Source organism: Pinus tabuliformis, chromosome 3_2 (assembly GCF_031772625.1).
Source record: "Pinus tabuliformis cultivar Carrire ecotype Pingquan chromosome 3_2, CPIR1, whole genome shotgun sequence".
In the NCBI taxonomy this organism is placed as follows: Eukaryota; Viridiplantae; Streptophyta; class Pinopsida; order Pinales; family Pinaceae; genus Pinus; species Pinus tabuliformis.
The window spans coordinates 185,166,472-185,180,204 of NC_142302.1; positions in this window are offsets into that span (position 1 = coordinate 185,166,472).

Sequence of the window (13,733 nt, forward strand, 5' to 3'; positions counted from 1 at the left end):
GTCCCCATGTCGAAGATCTACCTCCATCCTATGGGCTGAAACTGTCTGAGGCAGATAAGACTGCATGCCTCTCAGAACCACCAGTTTTTTGTCTAGCCCCATGAATTCCATCTCAGGTTTCCTCCGATTTGCCGTAACTCTCCGAAGGGAATACATCCATTGGACACCCATCACCATGTTGGTGTCTAGCACATCGACCATAAAGAAGTGGTTTTCCATCGATTATTTTCCCATAACTACTGTCAAGGACGACACATATTTGGTACACTAGATGGTACGGTCACCTGGCACTAGGATGAAGAATCCGTCAAACTCTGTCGTGGTGAGGCCCCTCCTCTAGACTAACTGTGCATCTATGAAGTGGTGGGTAGCCTTGCTGTCCACTAGTACTAACACCCTTTTTCCCTGTACCATACCTCTGATCCGGAGTGTCAAAAGCTTAGGAATCCCATATAGATAAGTAAGGACTCCCCCTGATGAGGCAAGAGATGCCCCTCGCTGTGGAGGTGGTGGTGGTGGTGGCCATCTGTCCCCCAAACTCTCTCCATCTGCCCCACCACAATCTTGCTCCACCTCGTTCTGCTGGTCACTATCAGAAAACACCTCAATGTAATGTGCTCTACCCACTGTGCACCTATGGCTTGGTGCCCAGGGCTCTCTGCATGTGAAGCATAGCTTCCTCCTTCGCAGGTCCTTTTGTGTCTCCTCATCTAGCTGCCCCCTCCCTTGTGTGGTCCTCGGTGGTGGGGGTCTGGTCTCATGCCCCTTCTGTGGGAAAGGAGTCCATGTAGGGAATGGTGCCAAGGTCTTGGGGATGGCCCCTTACAAATCTCTGGCACACACCACCACCTCTTGCAGCGTAGAGGGTATGTGTGACTTCACTAGTCCATGCAAAGGCTCGAGAAAACCCTCAATGAAGGTGTATACCCTCATGGCCTCAGACAGATCTGGGACCATCACTTGCACACACAAAAAATCAGAAAAATAATCCTCTCGGTTGCCTGTCTGGCGCAGTTGTGTCAGCTCCCTGAAGGATGCCTCTGGATCCCTCTGATCAAATTGCTTTAAAACCATCCTAGTGTAGTCCTCATACCAAACTATCTGGGCATGCCCCAAAGTGGTTAGGCTATGAAACCACCAGTCATGGGATTCCCCCTCCAAGTGTAGCGCTGCCATCTTAATGGCCTCCTATTCTGTCATCCGGTTGAGTTGAAAGTATGTGTCCATCTTTTCAACCCAACCCCTAGTTGTGCACTTTGCAGTGCCATCAAATGTTGGGAATTACATCCTCCCTATAGTTCTCTATAGCTCATAGTTTTGGGTCCCCTGTCCTTTGTACCCCTTGTTCCTCTCACTCTGCTTGAGCTTGCAGTAATCTCCGAAGGAGAGGGCTTCTTTGAAATCTTCATCCATCGCCTACCACTCTCTAAAGAAATGTTTTGAAACTACGACTCCAGTTCGAAAACGACCAAGGGTCGGCTCCGAATCTGAATCTGACTCTGACTCGGTATCAACTCGGCCGGTTTGATTTCAATGACTCAGTCGTTATAAAAAATACATTAAATATTTATTTTTTTATAAAAAACATAACTTTAAAGATTTTTCATTCATGTTTCCAAACACAAAGCTTTAGAATATAGAGAGAAGAAAACATATGATCAAAGTAGGCTCATCAATATATCCATTATATCAAAATGGCACCCAGTGCACTATCCAATACAAAGTTCATACTTAGCCACCAATGCCATGATTCTTTTTTGCCTCAACCTAAGGACAACCACTAGACTGCAAAAACAATAATACCAATTCTCTACCCCTAATGAAGTCTCAAAACCCTTGATTTAATTCTGGTCAAGCTCCAGAACAATTAGAGGTAAATATGTATTTATTAGTCCATTTCCAGAATGTTTTCATTTTAAAAAAAATTGTATGGCTCAATGCATTGTTTCAGTTTTCTAATTCATGCCACTTGGATAACCATACTTCGGCCTTGTAATTTTCAAGGCTTTCTCACAGTGATAGATTACTTTAGGGCTATAAATATGCAATAAACAACAACCCAACCATTGATATGTAGGATGTGGAACAACTTTTGACAAATATGCTTCAAGATTTTTGTCAAAGAGTCGAGTCGGCCGAGTTGTTACTGAGTCGACCGAGTCAATGACTAGCTCGGTAACAGCCCAACTAGTCATTCCATTTCAGCCATTGAGCCAACCTAGCCAGTCATTCCATTTCGGCCACCGAGCTGACCCAGCCAGGCATTGGCTCAGTCTGACTTGGCTGAGTCAGAGTTGACTCGGCCATTTTTTAAAACAATGCTATGAATTAATCCTCCATCAGGGGAGTGTCTGAATCCTCCCTTGCTGGCTCAGTTTGTGCTATTGACATGAAGGAGGGTAGTGTGGCCCTAGTGGGCACACTCACTGAAGTCTGCTACACTACTGGTGAGGGATGATTGAAGGGCTGAGAAGCACTAAAAGTCTCTCCACACAAAAACCCTCTAGGTGTGGCTTTGTCTTGGCTCTATGATTTGATCTCCTTCAGCATGTCTTTCTGCCCCTTGGCCAAGTCACTTAGAGCCCTTAATAGGTCATCGAAATCCATCTCCTCCCTAATCTTGGGCTCTATAATTTCCTCCTCTCCAACCACTATTTTCCCTCTTTCCTCCGTGTCTGGTGTAATTTCCAAATCCCTTTCACTGCTCCTGTACCTTTGCCTCTGGTAAGTGATGTTCTCTCGGTCTTCTCCTCTCATATAAAACCAGACCCACAACTGAGCTAAGAATTAGGCTCTGATACCACTGTAATTTTCCTTAATAGGAATTTAAGTGATATTTCAAATAAACAATAGTGCAGCAAGATAAAATTAAAAACATGTATCAAACACCCATGAAACACTATTAAACTAGAACTGTTGAGCCATGTATTATGAAATATGAGAGCATGAGTAAAATATATGAATGAAGTGGTGCACCTGGGCTTGTCTCAAGGGCAAGCTAGACAAAACCTAGGGGATGGAATATCTGTAATGATGGTTGTTCAGTTGCTACACCGCTATGCATTGCGTTGTCCCAGAAAACTGTTGTTCTTATGATTTTGACCTGCTAGAATGTGCCCAAAAACCACCCAAAAAATTTATTCCTTTTAGCCTTGGAATCCTTGGACAAAACCCAGAAAAACCCAGAAGGGAATTTCTCTGATTTTGACTTTGGATTTTTGGCCTCTTGGGAGCCCCTCTCTGGCTACTACTGCCAAATTCGACTTGAAGGAAACAACCTGCAAATCCTCTTGGAAACACCCCTAAAATGCTGCTTTCAACTATAGTAGCTAATCCCTTGCTCCTTGGATGGCCCTTGACCCTGATGGTTGCTCACCTAAGCCCCATGAATTTGGGGCCAAAGGCCACTTTGTAGTCCCTCCGCCTAGAAATGCGTATTGTTGTGTGTACTGACTAGCTGGCTACAAAACTCTGAGAAAATACCCTCATCCCTCTACCTTCCTTTCTCCCGGAACTCCCAGCAAGTTAGGGACCTATTAGCTAGCTCAATCCTCCTCTGCGTATTTTTGGCTACCTAGAAAGTACGCAATGCCTTCCTTTGCATGGATGGATGAACTGTGAATTGATGTTGAAACTCCTGCAACCTCTGTGGAACAACCTCCCTAGAGTGGGCACATATAGTCCCCTGAAGTAGAGGTTGAATCTTCCCTATGGAAGACTCGTGGCTAAACAACCAATAGAATCGCTAAGCAACAGAGCGTACAAGAGTAAGTTTGTTTGTCAAATAATCAGAATGCTACAAAATGAGAGCTCCATCCTCTTTTATCACTTTGGATCCCCTAGCCTCTTGTGGGCCCCTCGTTCCACTAGTTCAAATTCCCTCCAATGCATTCCTTGGCCAAGTTTGAATTATGCATGTGGTGGCCCCCACATCCCACTAGTTTCCAGAAATAAATAGAAATTTCCTATAGTTCCTAAGTTTTGCGTGTGGGGTCCTCCTCCTCCTAAGCCAAAATTGATGCTAAAATTGTGTTGCAGCACCATGTGACTAATTCATTTGAGAAGGGAAATGACACACCATCTATCTCACATTGGGCATAGCCTTATAATGAAGATGGGAAAACCTCTGTTGCCATAGTTCGGATTGTAGAGATGTGTCGCAAGACATGGCTCCCATTGGACTTCCTACGACTTGATACAAATTGTCAACCCTAAACCCAAGAGTAAATGCATCTTTAAATTTTCTTTTCCAAACACGTACCTTTCCATCAATGAATACCACCTTGTATCCTTTGTCTTCTGTTGTCAAAATGGACACCAGGTTCTTCTTGAGATCAGGTACATGTAAAACTTCTTGTAAATGAATTGTGTTACCTTGATTCAATTGAAGGGTAACATTCCCTACTCCCTTCACGAGATATATGGCATTGTCTCCAAGAATAATCTCCAAGTTTGTTTTCTTCTTGATCAGATTAGAGATAGCTTCCTTGTATTTGGTGAAGTTCCTTGAGGCACCACTATCAATTATCCACTTCCCCGAAGTGTTCGGAGGAGGGGTAGTGGAGAGGGTCAATATAAGATAGTATTCCTTTTGCTTATTGTCAACAACATTTGATTCTTCATGCCTAGAGTTCCTTGCTTTCTTGGAAGGTTTACCATTTCCTTGATGTCCTGCATTCCTTTTTCCTTTTCCATTGAACCTGCCATTCTTTTGGTTGTTGCTGTTGAAGTTTCCCCTAGAGTGATTGCGATCATCATCATGTGATGTGTTCCTTCTATTTGGACACTCCCTTGCATAGTGGCCAAACTTATTGCAAACAAAGCACCTTCCATTCCTTCCACCCTTAGATCCAGGCTTTCCATTGAAATAACCTTTAGACCCTACATTATTTTTTCTTTTGGCATGAGTGGAGAAAGCAGTGGGGTTGCCTCTGTTAGAAGGCATTTCTTGCTCCACCATTCTTGTCTCTTATTAAATTCATCTCAACATTAATTCTTCAAACCCTAGAATTCGATCATTATTGAGAATAGTGGTTCTAAATATATACCCCTTGGGTGGGAGTCCTCCAAGGGTAGTGATAGTAAGTAACCTGTTAGGAATGGCCTCTCCAATCAATAGAAGATCATTCTTGATCTCAGTGATCCTTAACAAGTAGGATTGAATATCCTTGCCCTTGCCCTTCTTAATATCCTTCAACTTATTTTTGAGAAATAAAATTTGATTTGTATCACTAACCTTGAACATGTTGACCAACTTGTCATAGATCTCCTTGAAGGTGTTTAGATCGGAGATGTAGGCCACCATACGCTTGTCAATAGAATCTCTGATAATCTTCTTTTCTTTGACTTCAGCCTTGTTGTACTTGTTCTTTGTGGTAGTGAGTGCATTTGAAGGAGACTCAGGGATTTTACCCCTCAAATAATCCAACACTTCTTGATCTTCCAATGTTAGATCAAGAGACATCTTCCATTCATGATGGTCAAACATTTCACAGAGCTTGTCTTGAGCTGGGAAGTGGGATGAGGAACCCATTGAGCCTTTGTCCTTGTCCAACTGTCTTAGGTGATTTCTCTTTCACTCTTGCTTGGGCTTTGTATTCACCTCAGCTCTGATACCAAGTTAATTTTTGGTATGTTGATGTTCTATGCTTAAGAGCAATTTACTTCAATTTCTTTATTAGCCCAATATCAATATCCAATTTGGCAATCACATCAACATGATAGTAAAATGAAAATAGAACATAAACATAAATAGTAGAAGACAAGCCAAGACAAGAGGACACAAGATGTGGCACCAGCCAGGGACAAACCCTGATGTGGGGAAACCCTTGATCAATTCTTCTTAGAGTCTTCAATAGCTCAACAGAGAGAGAGATAGTACAAATTACAATTCTGATAATTTATGACAACAGCAGATAAGCCTTGACTAGAAAAGTCAATGCCAGTCAAACAGTGTAGAATTCTTCCTCTAAGTAGCTCGGGCAAGCCCAGTAAACATCAACCTTCAACAGTAAGCTAAATCAGCCCAAAACACTGCTCATAATTCTATTTACATTCCGCAGTTGATTGTTGTTCTGGTTAGGGCACTTGCTGCAGCCCTAACCTCCCTTGATTGTCTCGAAACAATTCCTAAGAGAGCTGCGGCATATCCTTAATCAATCCAGAAACCCTCCAAAAACTATACTGCAACATTATTTGCACTGTTTTTTGCTACACTCTTGGTTAGGGCATGTCCTACAACCCTAGTTCCACCACACAGTCAGCAAACAAGCCCTTGTAGGGTTGCAGTCCACCTTGGAGACCCTCCTTTCATGCCACGCTACCTCCTAAAGGTGTTTTCCACCTATGAAAACACTTAACACAACCTCCAACTACTGTTGTAGCTTTCGGCCTTCACAAATGATACCCAAATAATCCCAAACAACAACGTTTATCTTCCTCGTGAACTCGGCTTAGTTGTCTACACCTGCCAGCACCCAATCGCATACATATCTAGCCATACGCTGACCTGTCTTCAACGAATTACTTCTCTTTGTGGCATCGGCTTCCCTACCTAGAAAACACACCTAAACCAGACCTTGGTTCATGCCCTAGAACAACCTTATTCACCACGCTTTCACCTACAGTACACAAAAATTCCCACGTCGTCCTTCCAAGCTCCTTCACGTTGTCCTTCTTGGCTCCTTCATGCTGTGGCTAGGGCTTGAGATATTTCTTTCCACCACATCCTCCTTTTGAGAAGACATACCCAAACAAGTGGAGATAAATATCATGATATGAGATGATCAAATAATTACTAGAGGTCTCCTCCTTTTATATGCAACGGTGAGGATGAGTTGGTGGTTAAAATGCTTGTTTTGCTTGCTGGCCAAACTTGACAATTTGTCAATAATACAAATAAATTCCTATCTTCATTTTTAAATGTTGGAATTAGATGATCTTTAGATCAATCTTACACCTCTCGAAGAGAGGAATTCGAGAAAAATATTAGTTGTCATAAATAAGGTGACCCATATGGAGTTTGGCCCTAGTTTCCAATTTTAACAATTCATTATCTGTAGCAAGGATGTGTTCACTATATCAAACTCTTGACAACCTATATATATACAAAATGATTCCTTGTATTGTTTATTACAATGTAGTGACAAAAATGCCAATTTTAACAATTCATTATCTGTAGCAAGGATGTGTTCACTATATCAAACTCTTGACAGCCTATATATATATACAGAATGATTCCTTGTATTGTTTATTACAATGTAGTGACAAAACTGCCATGCCCTAAAGCCTAATGGTTAGAATCTTCAATCAACCAATCTAGTATTGTAATTTTCCAATTAGATTTAACATACTTGAAATATTATACTTTTAGTTTGCATGTTAGCCTTCCCATAATTGAACATAAAATAATCCATTCAATTGCAACCTTGTAGTAGTGATCTGATAAGTTTCATTTTGAGCATGCATCCTTCTTATGACATTAGACATAATTAGGAGAAACATTTTAAAATTGGTATAATTCAAACAAAGTGTTTCTCTTATTAGTATAGCCCCTACCTACGTTTGATTCCTGACAAGAAGTGGCCAATGCGCTACCTACAAGGAAGCCACTGAGCCACCCAGGGGCTGCTAATTCAGGCTACATGGTTGTTCAGTGTAAGTAGTGCCTGTCCACTTGATAGGTGGTGGATGCTTGCCAGCACTGTGGTAATAAGGAAGCATTATTGAAAAAATTATATAGCCTTTTATAGATGACCAGTAAGTAGTGAAAATTATCATCCATTTACAAGTTGGCATTGTGCTTGGTGGAGAGCCTTTCTGAATGTATCCTTCAAGGTGTAAATTTCTCCTTCAGCATCTAGGCTCCCTTGTCTTGTTGTTGATTTTGCCTTCGAATGCCTCTTGAACAATGCATTTTCTGTGCTGCTTTTCTCCTACTCTAGATCACATTGCCTCTTGGGAGTCAAGCTTTGCAAAACATATATTCTATGTATTTGGTTACCTCCAACTTGTAATGATATTCAATGTTTTTAATCTTTGTATTTTGGCTTGGAAAATCCTTCTTCAGAGATACATTATTCAACATAAGTTCTTATTATTGATTATGATACATCAATTTTTGTTTGACAAGCTAATTGGTTAAGCTCTAAGATACAAATCTATTAATTTTAGGCAACAATGGTATGTTCTATGCTTTAGAGAAATTGTACTTCAATTTCTTTACTAGCCCAATATCAATATTCAGTTTAGTGATCACATCAACATGATAGTAAAATGCTGATAGAACATAAACATAAATAGTATAAGACAAGCCAAGACAAGAGGACACAAGATGTGGCACCAGCCAGGGACAAACCCCAATGTGGGGAAACCCTTGATCAATTCTTCTTATAGTCTTAAATAGTTAAGCAGAGAGAGATAATACAATTTACAAATCTGATAATTTATAACAACAATAAAAGAGCCCTAACCAGAAAAGTCAATGTTGGTCAACAGGGAAGATTTGACCCTCAACAATTTGGTCAACTTCAGTCAACTTCGGCCTCGAAACAGCAAGATGAATTAGGCCTCAAAATAGTCAAATTCAGCCCTGTCAAAGTCTAGTCAAACAGTCAACCTACAGTCAACCCTAACCATAGTCAATGCTGGTCAAACAATCAACGAATTGCCTCGATTTATGTGCACAGAAATGTGGCCTGCCCAAACATAAATTCCTCACAAAAATCTGTAGTCAAAGATGGTCAACACATGGTCAACACATCCCAAAACAACCGTTTGCAAATACGGTCAAACTTGGTTAATGCTGAAACAGAAAATTGCCCTTCTTTCCTTCGCACGTGTGGAGAGAGATGCTGCCCAGAAATGCGTACCCAATCAGAAAAGAAGAGAGAGAGATGTGTGAAGATGAGTGTGTCCAAATGAGGATGAGACATCATGTATTTATAACAAACATTGAGGATAGACATGACTATTGGGCTTCTGAGCCTACATAAGTTTACTGGTTGGCCTTGACAATTTGTCCATAATCAAAATAAATTCATAACTTCATTTTTACATGTTAGAATCAGATGATCTCTAGATCAATCCTACACCTCTTAAAGAGAGGAATGCAAGAAAAATATCAGCTATCATAAATAAGATTATCCATGTAGAGTTTGGCCCTAGTTTCCAATTTTAACAAAATCTGAAGAATCCATGTTTCAATATGAAAATAATTCAAACCTCCTTTTAACTCTGCATCATTTCTTAGACTATATTGCTATTATATTAATTTTTTTTTAATTTATTTATTTATTTATTTTTTTATCTCTGCAGGAATAATCAATTGCTTGAACTTAACACAGGAGAAAATATTCCATTTTATCTAGTTCAGAAGGCAACCAATATCATGGCCTATTTTGGCTGCAACCAAATTTAGAAATTGAGAAATAATATCGAGAAGAGAGGGAAAATACAGATTTCCTCAAAATATTTAGAAGCTAGATTAATTACACATACCTGTATGCATAGAGGATAGAAATAAGAGTGGCGGTTTTAAAGTTTTATGTAGATGTGTAGTACATTCAAGATTAAGATTATGTTCAGAGGTGGCCATACTCAAGCATCCCATTGCATCTAAGGACTTTTCAACTGAATTATGCCCTCATAGACTTGCAATTGGCCAAGAAATTATGTAGGAAGTACCAATTTACTATGTACAATCCTTGAATACCACTCTTTGCTCACATGAAACTGTTTGCAAAGCATGCTGCGTGTCTAATTTAGGCTTATATTGAACCCTTTTACAGAGTTCTTGAGAACCAAGAAAGGAAAAAGGCTACTTCAATTGTTTGACTGAGATGAAATGTCAAATATGTCTCTTAATCTCATGGATTATAAAATAGATACCACTGTTTGGTGGTAAAACAAATTTGGTGATAAATTGATATCCAAGCTCAATTAGCAAACAAATTGTTTGGAATAACTATTTTTACCTCACATGATAGCAACAGTCTCAAATTAATGCTGAAAAATATGTTATAATAATGGATTTGCATTCCAACTTTCTTGGATCAAGAAAGCATGTTGAATTAAGAAAAACCTGCAATGAAACGAACCTAGTGCCTTTGTTGGCCATCGTCTTTAGATGGGGCTCTCCTTTTCTCCCTCTTGCAATTGTTCATAATTTTATTTTCATAATATAAGCATCCTTAATGTGGTACATATGGATTGATGTATATGAGTTTGTGTTGTAAACATTCATTGAGTCTTTTTCTCCATTGTTTGCAGAGTCAAAATATAACGTAGCAACTTTTCCTTTCTTTAATATGAGGTTTTACTTGTTCCTTGTAATCAGTGGAATTGGAATTTTAGTATGTTGTTGACTCATTTCATTCTGCTACATGGCACAGGCACATGGTGAGATGATGAATAACTATGAGACCTTATTCTTGTGCTTAAAACTATAATTGTGCATTTCATGGGCATTCTGGTTCTGCTACAAAGACATTTGCTACATCTGGAATATTGCTGGTTGTTGTCTATATTGAAGGAAAATTGAAACATCTTTTCTTTTTTAATACTTATAGGAGAGGCTATCCAATTTGAATACACAGACGGGTTTGAATAAAATCCTATAAGAGGCACTGGCAGGCCAAAAACAATTGCATAATCAAGTGAGGTGATAGCTTCTCAAAGGATGTTCTCATGGCATCCAAAAATCACCTAGTAATGCTATCTTTGCAATTCCATTTTATAATTTATGTTTTATCAATTCAAACAGTTTATATATTTCTGTAAATATGCAAATCCATAACTACTTTATTTCATTATAATTTGGGAGTCTACTCATGTCCCACACTAGTTTCTTTATTGATTACAGGTACATCCCATTGGAGATAAATTGGTTGGAACATAGATGGATCATCAACAAAACATATTTTCTCATTTACATTCACACTGATCTGTTTTCCATGTATTAATAGATTTATGTAGTCTGAAAAATTGCATACTTGTGCAATGAATTGTTCCTTATAGATATTATGGCTCATATCATCAAGAAGAAATTCAACAAGGAGAACATGAAGAGGAATATGTTGTTGCATACGGATGGAAATATGAACTCTACCATGATCAAGATGTGCAAGCCGAATAGTAAGCTCATACAATTGATCAATGTGAACAAAAACTCTTGACTCATAACTTGGGCAAGAGGAGGAACCAACAATCACATCCAACACAAGCATGGGAACATATAGTTGTGGTGAAGAAAGTGTAACTAGGTTTAGTCTTCATAGTGACACACTCCAATGTAAATAATGCAATTTTTATCTAGCAAATATTTTACAAATTTGAATCATTGGTCTCATGATCAAAATGTATTTGTTTTAGTAGCTCTCATTATGAGCTCTAGGTTAGATGATAGGTTTGCGTCATTGATGTAAATATTTACACTTGAAAATGTACAAGTATGACTCCAAGATCAAGGGCAAAATCATGTGGCTATACTCCTTCAAAGACAAGAACAAAAGGGCTAGTAAATGACCCCTCCAAACAAACTAAAAAAGGAAGAAATGTATTTTTCGGTATAAATATATATTTATAAATGAATGATCATGTCAGCTTCAAGTTGGTTAAGGGATAGGTTATGTCAGCTTGATAGAGAGCTCCAATACACGAGGCTCCTTGAGAATAAGAGGAAGGAAGAAGGAAGCCAAATCATTCATTCTTGGTAGAAGATTTGATCCATATTGCAGAAAATCAGAGGATAACAGCAAGAAAGGATTCTAGCCTTGATCTTGGAGTCACTTGGTCAAAGGGTCTTTGTATTGGTCTTGGAATTTTTGTCAAGTGAAGAAACTATAAGAAGAATTACCATGGGTTTTCCTCTCAGGTTTGGAGAGGTTTTTCCCTAGATGTTGCCTATATCTTGTGTTATTGTTCTTTTGTTTATTATGCATGGTAGCTGGTTGATGAAATTAATAATCTATAACATATAAAATATCTTGTTTGAATTGTCTAAAATTACTTCACAAGCAGTTATCAAGATAGAGAAATCATTAACTTCTCAAGCCCTTAGATTTCTCAACATGGTATCAGAGGGTTGGTAGCAGATCAAGAAAGGGCTGATATAGAACATTCAGGAAGAGGCAAGGCAACTGAAGTTGAAGGCAAAGCAAGATTCAGAATTCAGATCCACATTATTAAACTCCAAGATCTGTCAAAGTGAGGGATCTATAAGAGGAAGTTATCAAGAATACTCTTACTTCAGTTGAACAATAGATCCCCAAGGATAAGGCAAGCAGATCTCAGGTTCCCTAGCAGTGAAGAGTAGTCAAGCTTCCTCAAGCTCCTTCAAAGAATCCATCTAAAGTCAAGCTTCAAGGATCATTACATCAAGTAAGTATCTTATTGGTTTGAGCAAATCTAATCTTGAAAATGATGTCTTCCTACAAGGAGAGCAAAATATTTAGTTGGGGTTTCCAACTTCCTTTCTTGGAAGAAGAGGACTAATCCCACCTTGAAAGAACAAGAAGTTATTGGTTATGTACAAAAGAAAATTGCTGCTCCTTCTGATAGTCAAGAAATAGCTAAGCATAACAAGAATGAAGTGAGAGATCAAAATATTCTCATAGAATCTATCATGGAATCTCTAATTCCTTATGTAGCCAAGCTTGAAATAGCCAAAGAAATATACGACAAACTGATAGATTTATTCTCCGTCAACACTGCAGGAGAAGAGATCTCTCTGAGGAATGAGTTATACAAAATAAATATCAGCAAAGAAGAAGGTATAACTTCATATTTCACGAGGGTCTCTAAAATAAGAGATCAGTTGCAGGAACAAGGAGAAATCATGTCTGATCAAGAAATGACTACGATAGTATTGAATACATTACCTGAAGAGTGGGAAAACTTTACAACAAGCATATGGGGCAAGGAGGCATACTCACTCAATGATCTATGGGAAATATGCAAAGTGGAAGAAGCCTGATTAAAGGCCAAGGATGATATTACAGTTTGATCCAAAGAGAAAGCATTTGCTGCCAGTTTTAAAAGAAAAGGGAAGTTTCGAAAGTTTGAGAGATCTAGTCACCAACAACATCCCAATAAAGACATGTCAAAGATTCAATGCTTTGAATGTCACGAATATGGACACTACCGAAGAGATTGTCCCAAGCAAAATAAGAATGGCAAGAGGAAACATAAAGCAGCTCAAGTCGCTTAGGAAATAAAGGAAAATGAAAAGATGCCAAGAAGGAGGAGTCTGAGGATCTTTACTATGATTAAAAGATCACCTCCTGTTTTCTTTCATAGATCTTAGTCAGCATAGCATGTTGTGATTCATGAACATTCTCATGTGTTGTTTAAGTAACTCTTTTAAAGAGTGAACTAATTATGGATTTGGTAACATCCATGGATGAACTATTGATGAAAATTTGTTGAATGAGGATATGTTGAATCCTTTGGAAATAATGTTAATGGTTATGAGTAATGTATATTGTATTTCTTTATGTAAGGATCCTAGATAGAAATGAAATTGTTATGTGTAGGAAATTCTAAGATGAGAAAATCTTTGTTCTCTGAATCTTTGAAGAATTTCTATAGGAAAATATCCTCTGTAAAGAATCTAGGTCAGAATGATGGTACCAAGAGAACCTGTAAGGATCCAGTCAACTCTGTTGTAGGTCAAAGATCCCTCAAGAAGTCCACTGCAAGAATCATGGTATGATTCAAGACAAATGAGGTATGTA